Consider the following 19016-nt stretch of genomic DNA (forward strand, 5'->3'; position numbering starts at 1 on the left):
CCAACAAAGGTCCATCTAGTCAAGGCTATGGTTTTTCCTGTGGTCATGTATGGATGTGAGAGTTGGACTGTGAAGAAGGCTGAGCGCCGAAGAATTGATGCTTTTGAACTGTGGTGTTGGAGGAGATTCTTGAGAGTCCCTTGGACTGCAAGGAGATCCAACCAGTCCATTCTGAAGGAGATCAGCCCTGGGATTTCTTTGGAAGGAATGATGCTAAAACTGAAACTCCAGTACTTTGGCCACCTCATGCAAAGAGTTGACTCATTGGAAAAGCCTCTGATGCTGGGAGGGATTGGGGGCAGGAGGAGAAGGGGACGACAGAGGATGAGATGGCTGGATGGCATCACTGACTCGATGGACGTGAGTCTGAGTGAACTCCGGGAGTTGGTGATGGTCAGGGAGGCCTGGCGTGCTGCAATTCATGGGGTCGCAAAGAGTCGGACATGACTGAGCGACTGATCTGAACTGAACTGAAAGTCAGAGTTATGACTAACTTCTTTATTGGGATGAACTTTTTGGTCAACCCAATTTAAAAAAAAAATATTTAAGTTCTATGAAAAATTAGCTTTATGGAACATAAATAGAACCAACCAACAGAGTGTATGTATATGTATATGCATATACATTTGGAGAGAGAAAGAAAGCAAGGAGCAGGGGAAGAGGGAGTCAGAGAGAGAGAGAGAAAGAGAAGGAGAGAGATTATTTTAAGGAATTGGCTCACAAGATTGTAGAGGCTTGGTGAGACCAAAAGTTGCAGAACAGGCTAGCAGGCTGGAGACTCAGAGAAGAACTGATGTTGCAGTTTGAGTCCAAAGGCGAAATTTTCCCTTCCTCAGGGAAAGTCATTCTTCACTTAAGACTTTCAACTGATTAGATGAGGCTCACCCACATTGCAGGGAGCAATCTGCTTTACTCCAAGCAGATTTAAATGTTAAATGTCCACTGATTTAAATGTTAATGTCCTCCATAAAACATCTTCACAGAAATACCTAAAATACGGTTTAACCAAATATCTAGACATGTGGCCCAGCCAAGTTAACAAGTAAAATCAACTATCACATGCACCTTAGTTTAGATTCACATAGATGAAGGAAAATAGTGGGTTTTGCCTAAACTACACAAGTTACTGTGGCCATAAAGACCAGATTCTAAAAGGCTGAGCCAGTGGTGTGATAGAGCCAGCTCCTATTGGCTCTTGACTGCTGACTGTGCCAGCAATCAAGTGACGTCAAGTCAATGACATCACTCTGGTAGCATGGAATCACCCATGGGCAAGAGACTCTATAAACTGGGAGGAGAGCAGGGAGGTGGGAATCAGGGAGCCAAACAGCTGACCTGGCATCATGCCGTTGGGTGTGTCAGCTTTTTAATATGTGTTAATAAGTCTGCTATTTGGCATAACAGGCATGCTAACAAGTCCAAAAATGGGATATTTATAATTCTAACAATAAAAATAAAGTCCAAATAGTTTCAAACATCCATTGGTTTCTCTTAGTCACACTTTCAAACCGGCAGAACAAACAGTAACTTACACCGTTGGCTGATAGTGGCTCATTATGCTAACTGCTGTGCTACCTTATGTGAATTGATCTATTTGGAGAGAGCACATTTACTATCATTCCGTTTGCTTAAAAAACAATTGTTGCATTCCTATAGGAACACAACTGGCAAAATCCAACCTATGGGGAAGTGTATAATGACCACACAATCAGTGTTTTCAACAGATCTACTGAGAGAGAAACAAAGATTAGAGCAGCACTTCCAAACTTTATATCAGAATCACCTAGAAGGCAGCTTGCAGTGTCCCACCTTCAAAGTTTCTGACTCAGTAGGTCTTGGCTACTAATGCCAGAGAAACTGCATTTCTAAGAAGATCCTAGCTGGTACTAATGATGCTTGTCTGGGACCCACACTTTGAGAACCACTGGATTAGTGACTCAGGAGACCAATTTACAGATTACAATATATGGACCTTGCATGCATGCATGCTAGGTCACTTCAGTTATCTGACTCTTTGCAACCCTATGGACAGGCTCCTCTGTCCATGGAATTCTCCAGGCAAGAATACTGGAGTGGTTGCCACGTCCTCCTCCAGGGGATCCTCCAGACCCAGGGATCGAACCCATGTCTCTTACGTCTCCTGTATTTGGCAGGTGGGTTCTTTACTGCTAGCAATGGTATGGATCCTAAACAGGCTGTGGAAAAATTTAGATAATTGGAAAAATATGACTAGTGACTATTTGCTAACATTAATCAATTGTTCTCTTCTTTAGGCATGATAATTATATTCTGATTGTGCTTTTATTAAAAAGTACTTACATTTTAGAGATACATACTAAAGCACTAGAGTTGAACTGATATGATGTGTGGGATTTACTGCAGAACAATCTACAGAGTGGTAGTGAGTAGCAGGAACACTGCAGAAAAAACCAAGATTGGCCAGAGTGAATAACTGTTGATTATGGGTGATGGGTAATTGTTATTGCATGCTATTCTTTCTGCTTTTGTGTATTCCACTGTAAAAAGTTTTAAAAAAAAAGAAGTGCACACGAATCCTTTTCAAAGTTCCTTTCACTTCTCCAGACATGTCATCTTTATTTTTTAATTACTTTTCATTTTAAAAAGGGCTTCCCAGGTAGCTCTAGTGGTAAAGATCCCGCTTACCAAAGCAGGAGACATAAAGAAACAAGGGTTTGATCCCTGGATCGGGAAGATCCCCTGGAGGAGGGCATGGCAACCCACTCCAGAATTCTTGCCTGGAGAATCCCATGGGCAGAGGAGCCTGGTGGGCTACGGTCCATGGGGTCGCAAAGAGTCGGACACAAAACAACTGAACACACACACATTATAAAAACCAAGGCAGAGATGTCATTCATAAAAAGGGCAAAACCTAGAAAAGCAAACAACCCAATCAAAAAGTGGGAAAGGGACCTGAAGAGACATTTCTCCAAAGAAGACATACAGGTGGCTAACAAGCACTTGAAAAGATGCTAAACATCACTCACTATTAAAGAAATGCAAATCAAAACTACAATGAGATACTGCCTCACATCAGTCAGAATGGCCATCATGAAGAAGTCTACAAGCAATAAATGCTGGAGAGGGTGTGAAGAAAAGGGAACACTCTTGCACTGCTGGTGGGAATGTAAACTGATACAGCCACTATGGAAGATGGTATGGAGATTCCTTAAAAAGCTGGAAACAAAACCACCATGTGACCCAGCAATCCCAGTCCTAGGCATATACCCCGAGGAAACCAAAACTGAAAAAGACACATGTACCCCACTGTTCATCGCAGCACTATTTACAATAGCTAGAACATGGAAGCAACCTAGGTGTCCATCGACAGATGAATGGATAAAGAAACTGCGGTACATATACACAATGGAATATTACTCCACCATAAAAAGGAACACGTTTGAGTCAGTTCTAATGAGGTGGATGAACTATTATACAGAGTGAAGTAAGTCAGAAAGAGAAATATAAATACCATATACTGACACATATATATGGAATCTAAAAAGATGGCACTGATGATTTATTTTCAGGGCAGCAATGGAGAAACAGACACAGAGAATAGACCTATGGACATGGGGGAGGAGAGGCAGGAGAAGGGGAGATGTATGGAGAGAATAACACAGAAATTTACATTACCATGTGTAAAATAGATAGCCCATGGGAATTTGCTGTATGACTCAGGGAATTCAAACTGGGGCTCTGTGATGGGCTGAAGGGTGGGATGGGGAGGGAGATAGGAGGGAGGTTCAGGAGGGAGGGGACATGGGTGTACCTATGGCTGATACTTGCTGATGTATGACAGAAAACCACAAAACTCTGTAAAGCAATTATCCTTCAATTAAAAAATTAAAAAGAAAAAAAGGGCAAAACTTTCCTTAATTATTTTTTAATCAGAAAAAGCAATAAATGCAATCACATCCTGTTACAACTCAGAGTCAAGAATGATAAATGCTTACAGCACTTTCATCTGTCAGGATGCACATGCGGGCATCATCTGCCCAGTGTAGACTCTGCCCTCTCTACTCCTCACTTCTCCCCTTTTCACAGCAAACCTGCCCTACTTACTCCATGATGACACCCAGGAGCCACACTGAGCCAGGAGGCTGCTTCCCAACAATCTGAAAAGACTGGGAGTGAGAGGGACCCAAAGATTGATGCTCCTTCCTGCTGTGACATCACAGCTGGGATCTGATCAGGTACAATACCCACAAATTTTATTGCAAATAGAAAAAAAAAAAAAGGAACAGAAAGACATGGTAAAAAGAAATTCGATTTAAATAGACCAGGGCTTTTCTTTGTATGAGTGTGTTTCCTTCTTCCCCAGAGGTAAGCACTGACCACAGCATTTTAGAACCGGAAGAAACCCTTAGAATATCTATAGTCCATACTCTTCATTTCATAAAGGAAGAAATTGATACCCAGAGAAGGCAAATGATTTGGCTAGCATGAAAAAACTAGCTATTGGCAGAACCTTTCTGGCATTTTCAAAGTTTTTTGGTTAAATGAAAGGAAAAATAGGAAGGAGAAAATGAAGGGTAAATTCCTGAAGTACCTGTATTTCAGCACTCGTCCATGGATTGAATTTTTAAAATGAAATTCTAGGTACCCATTAATGTTTTGTTCTATAATTGGAAATAGAGTTGAGAGTAGAGTCTATCAATGAACTCAGCTGAAAGCATTTGCAGGACTCCCCTGGTGGTCCAGTGGCTAAGACTCCACACTCCCAATGCAGGGGCCCTGGGTTCAATCCCTGGCTGGAGAACTAGATCCCAAATGCTATAACTAAAGATCCCCTGTGCTGCAACGAAGACCTGGTGCAGCTAAATAAATAAGTATTTTTTTAAAAAAGAAAGAAAACAGTTGGTAATTTAAGAGTTAAAGAGGGAACCAGACACTCCTGGATTGCTGTTGCTCCTGGGATACGGTGCTGAAAATAACAGCACCTGTAATACTTTTCAGCCAGTAAAAACAATTGCTAAGTTTGGAGCACTCTGCCCATTTTGGAGCCTCTAAATGTATATTGCCGCCTGCCACACTGTTCCCACAACTCAGCAAGGTAAATTCTACTGTCCTCACTGGGTAGATGTGGAAACAGAAGTTCAGAAAAGTTAATATGGTACCCAGGTTTAGTACTGAGAAGGGGTCTAAGCTGCCATTCCCCACTCTTGATAACAGTACTTTTCCTAAGACCACTGGGCTATACCTGCAGGTTGTATCTGACAAAGGAGCCCCAAGCTTTGAGTGTAGGTCATGGGGGAATTGGAGATAAAAGTGTAGCCCGGGCTGAGCTTTCTAAGCCATGGAGCTGACTCTGTCTGAAGGAGGCAAACCTTTTTTTAAAAAAAAATTACTTATTTGGCTGAGCCAGGGCTTAGTTGTGGCATTCAGGCACGGTTTTTAAATCCACTGAAAGGTACTTCATGAGTGGCACAGGAACCTCTCCAATCAATTTCCATGCCTTGGGTATCCTTATGTGAGCCAATGTTCCTGTAATGCCCTTGTGTCTGAATCACTAGTTGCCTCATAGACACAGAACTGCCACTGTAAATTTGTCCAAAGAGGCTGCTATATTAATATTTCATGATGGGAAGTGATGCCTGGGCTTGGGTGGGCATAGAAATGCTCTGCTGTGGGCACAAGTAACTTTAGGGCGTGATGACGGTGTTCTCAAACTGGACTGATGTGATAGGTGCACAACTGGATACATTTGCTAAAAATGATCAAGCTGTTCATTTGCAGTGAGTGAATTACACCGATGTAAAGTTATGGAGAAAGAAATGGCTACCCTCTCCAGTATTCTTGCCTGGAGAATCCCATGGACAGAGGAGTCTGGCAGGCTACAATTCATGAGGTCAAAAAGAGTCAGACAGGACTGAGACACTAACACACACAAAGTTACATAAAGTATACCTTAATAGGCTGACTTTCTTTAATGTGATGACCAGATCGACAATTCCTTAAGTTGGAGTCACTCTAAACAGTCACTCTGCAAAGATAGAACATGTCCAGGAATGAATAAAGTCATGATGCAATCAGATGATTATATGAGATCTAGAGACTTCCAGATCAGGGCTGCCTCCCGGGGCTGGGGAAACCTATGGAGCCACACAAAGCCCCGCTGCTCAGAAGGGCCCCACCCTCTGTTTTATTCTGTGATTGCCATCCGTCTTGAACTTCTTAATTATTTCATCTTTTAACTTCTGTTTTGTAAGTGAAGGGCACAGGATATCAGAGCAGAGGGGGGACGTGCAGTATGTGTGTCCAGAGTCCCCTGCCGCCCCCTTCACACACAGCAAAAAGACTCCTGATGTCCCGTAAGCACAGAGTTCTGGTGACCCACGACGCATGGGGGTTCTGCAAGGCTCAGAAGGACCAGGAGGTAAGCGAGTTCCTTCTACAACTAAGTAGGTGAGGGGAGGGGAATGACAGCCCCAGAGATACCACCCTTTCTTATTAGAAATGGAACTCGCTTCCAACACAGAAAGATGGCAAAGGAGTTCTGAGTAGGAGCAACCAAGAAAACCTATCCCATCCCCTCAGACTTGGGTAACTTCCGTGTATCGGCTCACTACTTCCGCTGAAGATGACGACATAGAAGAAAGAGAAAGACAGGACCCTCCCTGGGTCCCTTTCCTTTGCATCCTTTCTTACTCATCAGTAAAGTGAAGATAGAAGGTGTTAATCGGAGGTACTCATATCAAGAAGTGAAATGAAAACAGCTGAGTTTGGTTTGTGCACTGTACCCACCATTCTAAGAATGAAAGACATACGCATGTGACCCCTATGTTCTAATTGCAAATTGTGATTCCACAGAAGTTAAACGCTGTCACATTTGTATTTAAAAATTGCATAATGTAAAGACGAATGATAAAATCCACATTAATAATTTAAAATTCTGATTTCACTTAGAATGACATTAAATAGCAAATTTAAAAGCAAATTTTAAACCTCTGGGACTTTCCTGGTGGTCCAGTGGTTCACACTCCTCCACCCTTCCTCTACAAGGGGCACAGGTTCAACTCCTAGTCAGAGAACTAAGATCCCATAAGCCATGCAGTACAATAACAACAACAAGCATGATACAACAACAACAACAAAAAACCACCATGACAACTTGAGAACACTTGGAAGAAAGGAAATGTGCCATGTTATATACCTTTCATTGCTCCTGCCATTTGAACAAGGGGTCCTGCATTTTCGTTTTACACTGGGCCTCATTGTGAAGCCAGCCCTATTAAAGACAATTGTTCAACCTCCCATTTCACGTCTGACAAAACTGAGGCTGGAAGACACTGTGCCCAAGATCACTTAGAAACAGATCAGATTCTACAGCTCAGGTCCAACTCTGGGCCAGTGCTCTTCCTGTCATTCTTGAGGCTGGAAAAAAAAAAAATCCCCAAACAACCAAATTAGCTTAAAACTAGGGATTCCTACGTGCTGTACTCTGTCACTTCAATTGTGTCTGACTCTGTGACCTCTGCGACCCCATGGACTCCTCTGTGCCACCAGGGGCTCCCACCAGGCTCCTCTGTCCATGGGATTCTCCAGGCAAGAATACTGCAGTGGGTTGCCATTTCCTTCTCCAGGGGCTCTTTCTGACCCAGGGATTGAATTCAACCAAGTTAGACACATTTGCTTCAGATGGTTCTCAAAGGGTTTTCAGATGGCATTGTGGCATTTTGTTTAGAGCAAGTAAGCATATTTCTAAGCCTCGAATTTCCCCTCACTAGAGAACTTAAATAGTATATAAGTACAGCATTGAGAGTGATCGTGGGAAACCATTAAGGCTAAATATCCAGTTGTAAAGCCAGTTGGTTTCCAGTTAGGTTTGGAAGACAAAAATACGTACGCTGTATTTAAATGTGGACAGGGGAAAGCCTCAGCCCTGTTTCCTTGAGTATTATATGGTCACTGCCCATAGTGGACACTGGGGTCAGATGACCACACTGAACAACAAGGGACAGAAGATTTACTCCTCCTCTGATGTGAGCGATAGTCTTGGTAGTCAGAGACAGAGATGTAAATATAACCTGCCCTCTACTTTTCGAATTCACAAGCAGAAATTATCAGAATCAAACTCTTTACCACCTTCAGAGAAATCTGCAGATTTCTTGTGTATTTAGAATCATAAGATATGATTTACAAAAATTACCAGAACAGAAACCTAGATAAATCTAGTCTGAGTTTTAAAGATTCTTCCTGGTTAAATGTGTTGCTGATTAAACCCCCCTGTAGCCCGACATGCTGCGAGTCCCATCCCGTATGCTGTATTCATTCCCCACACTCCAGTTTCCCTTCCTCTTCTCCCTGTACCCCATGTGGTGTCACAGACTATCAGCTCCTACAAAGTGGCCAGTAAAGACTAAATTACAGTCAGGGACTGGGAGAGCGGAGTGGCAATCCTGAAAACTTTCACTGAGCACTTACTGTTTGCTGAGCACTGCACCAAGAGCTCTATGTTCATTATCTCAAGGAATCCTCACAACAGCTGTATAAGGTGAGTGTGTGTTCAGTTGTGTCCGACTCTTTGCCACCCCAGGGACTGTAACCCGCCAGGCTCCTCTGTCCATGGGATTTTTCAGACAAGAATACTGGAGTGGGTTGACATTTCCTACTCCAGGGCATCTTCCTGACCCAGAAATCGAACCTGAGTCTCCTGTGTCTCCTGCATTGGCAGGCAGATTCCTTACCACTGTGCCCCTGGGAAGCCCCACAACAGTTCCATAAGGTAGGAAAGATGAGGAATCAAAGTCACAGACATAAGTAACATAAAGAGGCCCCCCAGGTCACACCAAATCTGGAATTCAACCAGATATTGGTTATCTAACAGTCAGGTTAACACACCATTGACTGGGGGATTTTTGCAGAAACCAATGCCTGTGGCGTTAATGTCTCCAGTCAATAATGTGTTATGATATTCAGATGTCTGTGCATTTATTTTTCCTTTTTACCTCCACCTTATATCTTTTTACTCATTTCCCCTGCTCATCATTATAGCATCCTAACAGTGAGACCTGGGGAATTCCTCTTTCAGTATCCTATCATTTTGCCTTTTCATACTGTTCATGGGGTTCTCAAGGCAAGAATACTGAAGTGGTTTGCCATTCCCTTCTCCAGTGGACCACATTCTGTCAGACCTCTCCACCATGACCTGGCCATCTTGGGTGGCCCCACACGGCATGGCTTAGTTTCATTGAGTTAGACAAGGCTGTGGTCCGTGTGATCAGATTGGCTAGTTTTCTGTGATTATGGTTTCAGTGTGTCTGCCCTCTGATGCCCTCTCTCAACACCTACTGTTTTACTTGGGTATTCTTGCCTAGAGAACCCCATGAACAGTATAAAAAGGCAAAATGATAGGATACTGGAAGAGGGAACTCCCCAGGTCGGTAGGTGCCCAATATGCTACAGGAGATCAGTGAAGAAATAGCTCCAGAAAGAATGAAGGGAGCCAAAGCAAAAACAATACCCAGTTGTGGATATGACTGGTGATAGACTCAAGATCTGATGCTGTAAAGAGCAATATTGCATAGGAACCTGGAATGTTAGGTCCATGAATCAAGGCAAATTGGAAGTGGTCAAACAGGAGATGGCAAGAGTGAATGTCGACATTCTAGGAATCAGGGAACTGAAATGGACTGGAATGGGTGAATTTAACTCAGATGACCATTATATCTACTACTGTGGGCAGGAATCCCTTACAAGAAATGGAGTAGCCATCATGGTCAACAAAAGAGTCAGAAATGCAGTCCTTGGATGCAATCTCAAAAACAACAGAATGATCTCTGTTCGTTTCCAAGGCAAACCATTCAATATCACAGTAATCCAAGTCTATGCCCCAACCAGTTATGCTGAAGAAGCTGAAGTTGAATGGTTCTATGAAGACCTACAAGATCTTTTAGAACTAACACCCCAAAAAGATGTCCTTTTCATTACAGGGGACTGGAAGGCAAAAGTAGGAAGTCAAAAAACATCTGCAGTAACAGGTAAATTTGGCCTTGGAGTACAGAATGAAGCAGGGCAAAGGCTAATAGAGTTTTGCCAAGAGAATGCACTGGTCATAGCAAACACCCTCTTCCAACAACACAAGAGAAGACTGTACACATGGACATCACCAGATGGTCAACACCGAAATCAGATTGATTATATTCTTTGCAGCCAAAGATGGAGAAGCTCTATACAGTCAGCAAAAACAAGACTGGGAGCTGACTGTGGCTCAGATCATGAACTCCTTATTGCCAAATTCAGACTTAAATTGAAGAAAGTAGGGAAAACCACTAGACCATTCAGGTATGACCTAAATCAAATCCCTTATGATTATACAGTGGAACGGAGAAATAGATTCAAGGGACTAGATCTGATAGACAGAGTGCCTGATGATCTATGGATGGAGGTTTGTGACATTGAAGCAACAGTTAGAACTGGACATGGAACAACAGACTGGTTCCAAATAGGAAAAGGAGTACATCAAGGTTGTATATTGTCACCCTGCTTATTTAACTTATATGCGAAGTACATCATGAGAAACGCTGGACTGGAAGAAGCACAAGCTGGAATCAAGATTGCCGGGAGAAATATCAATAACCTCAGATATGCAGATGACACCACCCTTATGGCAGAAAGTGAAGAGGAACTAAAAAGCCTCTTGATGAAAGTGAAAGAGGAGAGTGAAAAAGTTGGCTTAAAGCTCAACATTCAGAAAATGAAGATCTTGGCATCTGGTCCCATCACTTCATGGGAAATAGATGGGGAAACAGTGGAAACAGTGTCAGACTTTATTTTGGGGGGCTCCAAAATCACTGCAGATGGTGACTGCAGCCATGAAATTAAAAGACGCTTACTCCTTGGAAGGAAAGTTATGACCAACCTAGATAGCATATTCAAAAGCAGAGACATTACTTTGCCAACAAAGGTCCATCTAGTCAAGGCTATGGTTTTTCCTGTGGTCATGTATGGATGTGAGAGTTGGACTGTGAAGAAGGCTGAACACCAAAGAATTGATGCTTTTGAACTGTGGTGTTGGAGAAGACTCTTGAGAGTCCCTTGGACTGCAAGGAGATCCAACCAGTCCATTCTGAAGGAGATCAGCCCTGGGATTTCTTTGGAGGGAATGATGCTGAAGTTGAAACTCCAGTACTTTGGCCACCTCATGCGAAAAGCTGACTCAGTGGAAAAGACTCTGATGCTTGGAGGGATTGGGGGCAGGAGGAGAAGGGGACGACAGAGGATGAGATGGCTGGATGGCATCACTGACTCGATGGACATGAGTCTGAGTGAACTCCAGGAGTTTGTGATGGACAGAGAGGCCTGGCGTGCTGTGATTCATGGGGTCGCAAAGAGTCGGACATGACTGAGCGACTGATCTGAGCTGAACAGGAGACAGGGATCAAGACCATCCCCATGAAAAAGAAATGCAAAAAAGCAAAATGGTTGTCTGAGGAGGCCTTACAAATAGCTGCAAAAAGAAGAGAAGCAAAAAGTAAAGGAGAAAATGAAAGATATTCCCATTTTGGGAAGATATTTTGGAACTCGAATGCAGAGTTCCAAAGAATAGCAAGGAGAGAGAAGGAAGCCTTCCTCAGTGATCAATGCAAAGAAATAGAGGAAAACAACTGAATGGGAAAGACTAGAGATCTCTTCAAGAAAATTAGAGATACCAAGGGAACATTTCATGCAAAGATGGGCTCGATAAAGGACAGAAATGGTATGGACCTAACAGAAGCAGAAGATATTAAGAAGAGATGGCCAGAATACACAGAAGAACTGTACAAAAAAGATCTTCACGACCCAGATAATCACAATGGTGTGATCACTGACCTAGAGCCAGACATCCTGGAATGTGAAGTCAAGTGGGCCTTAGAAAGCATCACTACGAATGAAGCTAGTGGAGGTGATGGAATTCCAGTTGAGCTCTTTCAAATCCTGAAAGATGATGCTGTGAAAGTGCTGCACTCAATATGCCAGCAAATTTGGAAAACTCAGCAGTGGCCACAGGACTGGAAAAGGTCAGTTTTCATTCCAATCCCAAAGAAAGGCAATGCCAAAGAATGCTCAAACTACTGCACAGTTACACTCATCTCAATCTCACATGCTAGTAGGGAGAAGGCAATGGCAACCCACTCCAGTACTCTTGCTTGGAAAATCCCATGGATGGAGGAGCCTGGTAGGCTGCAGTCCATGGGCTCGCTAGGAGTTGGACACGACCGAGTGACTTCACTTTCACTTTTCACTTTCACGCATTGGAGAAGGTAATGGCAACCCACTCCAGTGTTCTTGCCTGGAGAATCCCAGGGACAGGGGAGCCTGGTGGGCTGCTGTCTATGGGGTCGCGCAGAGTCGAACATGACTGAAGCAACTTAGCAGCAGCAGCAGCAGCAGCACACGCTAGTAAAGTAATGCTCAAAATTCTCCAAGCCAGACTTCAGCAATACGTGAACCGTGAACTTCCAGATGTTCAAGCTGGATTTAGATAAGGCAGAGGAACCAGAGGTCAAATTGCCAACATCTGCTGGATCATGGAAAAAGCAAGAGAGTTCCAAAAAAAACCATCTATTTCTGCTTTATTGACTATGCCAAAGCCTTTGACTGTGTGGATCACAATAAACTGTGGAAAATTCTGAAAGAGACGGAAATACCAGACCACCTGACCTGCCTCTTGAGAAACCCATATGCAGGTCAGGAAGCAACAGTTAGAACTGGACATGGAACAACAGACTGGTTCCAAATAGGAAAAGGAGTATGTCAAGGCTGTATATTGTCACTCTGCTTATTTAACTTTATGCAGAGTACATCATAAGAAACACTGGGCTGGAAGAAGCACAAGCTGGAATTAAGATTGCAGGGAGAAATATCAATAACCTCAGCTATGCAGATGACACCACCCTTATGGCAGAAAGTGAAGAGGAACTCAAAAGCCTCTTGATGAAAGTGAAAGAGGAGAGTGAAAAAGTTGGCTTAAAGCTCAACATTCAGAAAATGAAGATCTTGGCATCTAGTCCCATCACTTCATGGGAAATAGATGGGGAAACAGTGTCAGACTGTATTTTTTTGGGCTCCACAATCACTGCAGATGGTGATTGCAGCCAGGAAATTAAAAGACAGTTACTCCTTGGAAGGAAAGTTATGACCAACCTAGATAGCATATTAAAAAGCAGAGATGTTACTTTGCTAACAAAGGTCCGTCTAGTCAAGGCTATGGTTTTTCCAGTGGTCATGTATGGATGTGAGATTTGGACTGTGAAGAAAGCTGAGCGCTGAAGAATTGATGCTTTTGAACTGTGGTGTTGGAGAAGACTCTTGAGAGTCCCTTGGACTGCAAGGAGATCCAACCAGTCCATCCTAAAGGAGACCAGTCCTGGGTGTTCATTGGAAGGACTGATGCTGAGGCTGAAACACCAATACTTTGACCACCTCATGCGAAGAGCTGACTAATTGGAAAAGACCCTGATGCTTGGAGGGATTGGGGGCAGGAGGAGAAGGGGACGACAGAGGATGAGATGGCTGGATGGCATCACTGACTTGATGCACATGAGTTTGGGTGAACTCCGGGAGTTGGTGATGGACAGGGAGGCCTGGCATGCTGCAATTCTTGGGGTCGCAAAGAGTCGGAAACGACTGCGTGACTGAACTGAACTGAACAGTGAGACATTGTTTACCCAGGTGGTTGAATGTGAACAGTGAGGTACCAAAACCACTTCATCCAAAGCCATCATAGGCAGAGTCTTTGGGGGAGTTAGAAAAAGGCACCTTCCCCCTGAGCTGACATAGGCTAGATTCACTCTAACTCTCTGCTACCACCTTTAGTCAAGGCAAAACCTCTGCAGTATGCACAGAGACCCTGAGCTTAGCCCAGTCGTTTCGAATAAAGGTCATTTGAATGTCCAGTCATTTTGAATGACAGTGATATGATTACACTTCATGTAATTACACACCAACTGTCTTATGTTCCAGGGAGAACAAGCCTGAACTTGAAAGCAAATATAAGGTTATTCAAATTAGTAGGTTTCTTTCTGCAGTCCTTTCTCTGAGCTCCAACTCCTAGGAGATTGTCTGAGTAAAGACTAGAGAGTTGGGTGCTGTTGAATAGACTCATTAAACTCAATAACACTTAATCGGCAGACATGCAGGGGAAAGCTCTATGTGTCTTGTACATTAAAGATCCCGAGAGAGCAGAACGCAACCATTAGGGAAATAAACCCAATCAATAACAGTTCGCCTGCACACAATCCAAATCAGTGTGTAACGGTAAGAACCAGGTCTGCTTTCAAAACAATGACCTGCTTCTGACCCTAATGATACTTTCCTCCCATCCAACCAAGAGCTATACAGCATTCAAATTTCTGAATCTCCATGAAGCCATTAATGTAGGAAACAAAACCAAAAAAAAAAAAAAAACTGAATCATTTCCTTTATTGTAGGAGAAGACTTCATTACTGGGGAAGTCTGGAAGTCTCCAGAATTTACAGCATGGAATCAAATCTTTCTTCTCACTGATAGGAGAAAGGGAGAGAGAGAGAAGGGAGGGAGAGAGGGAAAAAGAAGGAATCAGTCTTTGGGGATGGCTCAAAATTTTTCTGGTAGTCATGTATGAATGTGAGAGTTGGACCACGAAGAAGGCTGAGCACCAAAGAATTTATGCTTTTGAACTGTGGTGCTGGAGAAGACTCTTGAGAGTCCCTTGGACTGCAAGGAGATCCAACCAGTCAATCCTAAAAGAAATCAGTCCTGAATATTCATTGGAAGGACTGATGCTGATGCTGAAGCGCCAATACTTTGGCCACCTGATGCGAAGAGTAGATTCATTGGAAAAGACCCTGATGCTGGGAAAGATTGAGGGCAGCAGGAGAAAGGGGTGACAGAGGATGAGATGGTTGATGGCATTATCAACTCAATGGACATGCGTTTGAGCAAACTCCAGGAGATAGTGAAGGACAGGGAAGTCTGGCATGCTGCAGTCCATAGCATTTCCAGAAGTCAGACACAACTGAGCGACTGAACAACAACAACAACAGCAACAACAAAATTCTAACATTTCCAAAAAAATTTTCTAACATTTCCAAGTGTGTACAATACACACTCTCGTTGCAAGGGCAGATGGTCAAGAATCACATGTTAAATGATATTTCAGTCTTGATGTTTCAAGGAAGATTAGGTTAAACTGTCTTTTCACACTATCAAAATCTGAGTGTAAAACCAATGCTTCAAATCCACCGTGGACTTTAGGAAGATTCCTACGAGAATTATCCATTATGAAACCAGCCCTGTGATGCTGAGTTCTAGGGACTGGCCTAATAACAACAGCTGCCACTTTGGATGACATAGACTTGAACTGTGTGAGTCTGAAATCAGAAAAGATCCCCGTGAACCATCACAGTCTTGCTACTCTTCAATAACTGGATAATAGAGCTACAATTTAGTTTGAAGTGTGTGTGGGGAGAATTTCCAGTGGGAATCCAAGCCCCAGAGAATGCAAAGTCCACCCTGCTACCAACAGGAAGTACATTGGTGGAAGCAGATCCTCTGAAGTAGCAAGTTTCTTTCAGGAGATACTGTGCTAAGATTAAAGGAAAAAAAAAAAATAAAGTTTGTAAGAAAAGGAAGCAAATGTCAAACAGGTAGCAGATTTATTTTCAGAATTATGTAAAGCACAGAAATGAAAGGACTTCCACTGTGCAGCGTTGTCATGGTTACCTGATCTCTTATCAAAAAGCAGAATCAGACAGAGAAGGGAAACCTAGAAGAGGCAGTAACCAGAGAGGCCTGCCTCCACCCACCCCCAACAAGTGCTTTTCATCCATTTGAGGTTGTTTATGAGGGTATAAAATAGAGGATGACATTTGCTGCTCCAGATAATTTTTAAAGGATCTTGTTTGGCAACGCAGAATAAGGACTTCATCCTGCTAAGCTTTCTAAAACATGAAAACATGATGGTTAAAACATCACTGTTTGCAGGGATCTCTAAATGAACAGGGGGGAGAACATCTACCTTAAAATCTCCTCTCTGTTCACTAAACAACAACAAAAATAATCTTTTCCCAAACTGCAAACATAGACTATAGCCTGAATTGTTTTCTTAAGAGAGCTGCATGTTTCACCTCCAAAATATTTTAGAGGATTTTATTTGGAGGCTACTAGTTTTAAAAAGGAACTGGCATGTTGTTTCTAGAGATTAAAAAGAAAGCCTCCTTGGTTTCTGCTTTATAGTTAGCATAGGGTGCTAACAGCATAAATAGCCGAGAATGGAGGAACTATTTACCACCTCTCTTCTTCTCCACCAGCTCTACCTGCCCCTACAAATGGCTCACCATCATAAACCTTTATCCTAGAGAAGCAGAGACTTCAGATTGCTTTCCAAATCACAATCCAGGCCTCAACCACCTAACAACAGCTTGCAAAGTGCCCTTACCTCCCATGACAGGTAGTTGGAATCTGCATAAGGTCCCTAGCATGAAAAGACTGGGCTGGGGAGTCGCAAGGGCAATTTGACCCATGTTAATTTCACCTACTTGGAGAAGGGGAGGGAGCAGTGGGGAGCAGTAAAAGTCACTGTTTCTTTAACACTTTGGTCTTTGAATTACTCCCACTTCTCATTTCCCCCAGTAGAAAAGCACTAAGCCCAGCCAGGTAAACCTTGCAAAGAGGACGACTAACACTTGGACTCGCAGTAACTTGGACTCCTCCGAGAAGACAATGAGAATCAACATTCACTGAGATCCTACTATGGGCTAGATGTGGTCCTAAGTGCTTCGTATGTGATGGTAAGTGATACAGGCAGCATTCCTGACAAATAAGCAGTGTTCTCATTTCAATATGAGGACACTCCAGCTCAGAGAAAAAAGTAACCTGCTCTAAGTCACAAAGAATTTACTTGTCAATCACTTGTTGCACCATCCAGCACGGGCGAGAACAGAGCACTAAGTGGTCTCACCCAGCTTAGTTCTCCTCCCCATGAAGTGTTTTGGAAATCTGTAGAATTTATCTTCCAGTTTAGCCATGTACATGTTGACATACATATCAGGTTATATTCTTTACATTTCTCTTTCATATGACAGGTGGTATTTCACATTTATTTTTTATCTGTATAGTTAGATCGCATTACCTGTGAATTTCATTTCGGAATAGGAAAGGGATATCTCAAAATGCGTGGTTCTTTAAGGAAGGCTCTGCATCTAAGGAACCCAAGAACCACTGGACTAACTAGTTACTCCCAAGTTCATGGAGAGTTGACTCTAAATTTCCTTTAAAAGTTGGGACATGGAAGCATTTTTCAAGTCTCAACTGAGAGTCTTTGTTACTGACATACAAGTGCAAAGTTTCTTAAAATAAACTAAACTTATTTCTAAACAGTTAGAGACAGGGGAGAGGAAAGTAAAATCCAAATTCATTTGAAAGGATAAGTTTCCTTTTCACTGGAAAGTCCATTTCTGTGATATATTGTCCTTCACATCTCAAATGCTCATTTAGGGTCAGAAATCAAGCCTAGAGCCCTGCCCTGTAGGGGTGACAGGATAGACTGCTTAGAGGGCAATAGCTACAGAGTGGGTGCTATACACAAAGCTGGAAATAGGATTCATTTAGCCCTGGGAAAACGAGACAAGAGGTAGCTTCTCATTTTGTTGTTGTTTCTAAGTCTCATGTGGCCAGAGCCATGAAAAGGGGATTCCCTATTTCACTTGTCTGTAGAATCCTAACATATTCACTGGGGCATTTCTCCAGGGAAACCTGGACTTTGGGCTACTTTAAAGTATTAATAGTAAGCATGTCCAACTAATTTACCTGTTTGGTTTTCTGTCTGATGCAGACAGAAACTGCCCTCCCTCCAACTCTTAGAAAGAAGAGTAAAGAGAACACTGGGAATAATAAATTCTCCTCCATTCTTCTTTTGTTATTTTGGGATCAATGCCTTTCAACAAGTCCCTCATTCAACACGTATACAATATAAGAAGAAACCACGGGATTTCTCTAGAACCAAACTGACTTTTCCAAGTTTATTTCTTTTGATAAGAAACCATGTTTTAATGGAGGGAGGGTGCTTAGTGCTAGGAAGCTGAAGTTTCAAATTTTATTCGGGCTGTATTTGTACAAGAAACAATATTGGTTTTCCTTTATAGAATACTGAAAGATTAAATTTCACATTTCAAATCCTGCAGAGGACCCAAGGTCCAAATCCAACATTGAATGTGTGTGTTTGACCTCATATCGTCTTGAGATTAATAATACAGCTTACATATGAGTATGAAGTGACCAAAACCAGTAACACAGAGCCGTCCACCGCCAGTGGGAACAACTGTGGGGCTTACAGCTACATGGTATAGAATGAACTCTAGTATCTTGACCACATCCAACTAGGAAAGAATATTAGAAATAAAACACGGGCCACAGTAAGGAAAGCAAATGAGGTTAATCTTTAATATGCCTCCATTTTATACAATTAGAGGCTTAAGACTATTGTTCTGTGTCCTATTACAGAATAGAATCTCAGTATTTAAAACTGAAATATACAACCTTTATAACCCTTTATACTTAGGAGTTTTAAAAATAAACTTCTCATTTTCCACAAAAGAGGCAGCGCGGAGTAATAAATTATGGGTTGTGTGAAAACTCTGATCTGGTATGTTTTTAAGGAACTTGGCTATGATGGTCACATTTTACTGTCAATAGAACAATCTTCTTAGATCTACCATGCAGGCTTTGCATAGCAAATAGCAATCACAGGGTATTCCTGTGATATTACTGGAATTCAAAGAAAGGATGTGTAGCCCGAGTTGTCTAATTGATCTTTTTGAGGGTACCTCTTCCAAGAATTTTCTTCTCTGAAATGGAGACACCTAAAGGTCAAAATCTATTTGGCATCAAAACTACTAGAGTGGACCCCAAACCAAGTTCATTTAAAAGTCCTTTAATATAGGTCCTTATGGTGCATCAACAAAAGACAATGAGAACTTGTTGCATCATTTCCGTTCTTTCCAACCTCAACGAAGGTGCCTGCATGTCTCTTGCTT

The sequence above is a fragment of the Bos indicus x Bos taurus genome, chromosome 12 (assembly GCF_003369695.1).
Source record: "Bos indicus x Bos taurus breed Angus x Brahman F1 hybrid chromosome 12, Bos_hybrid_MaternalHap_v2.0, whole genome shotgun sequence".
NCBI classification, from domain to species: domain Eukaryota; kingdom Metazoa; phylum Chordata; class Mammalia; order Artiodactyla; family Bovidae; genus Bos; species Bos indicus x Bos taurus.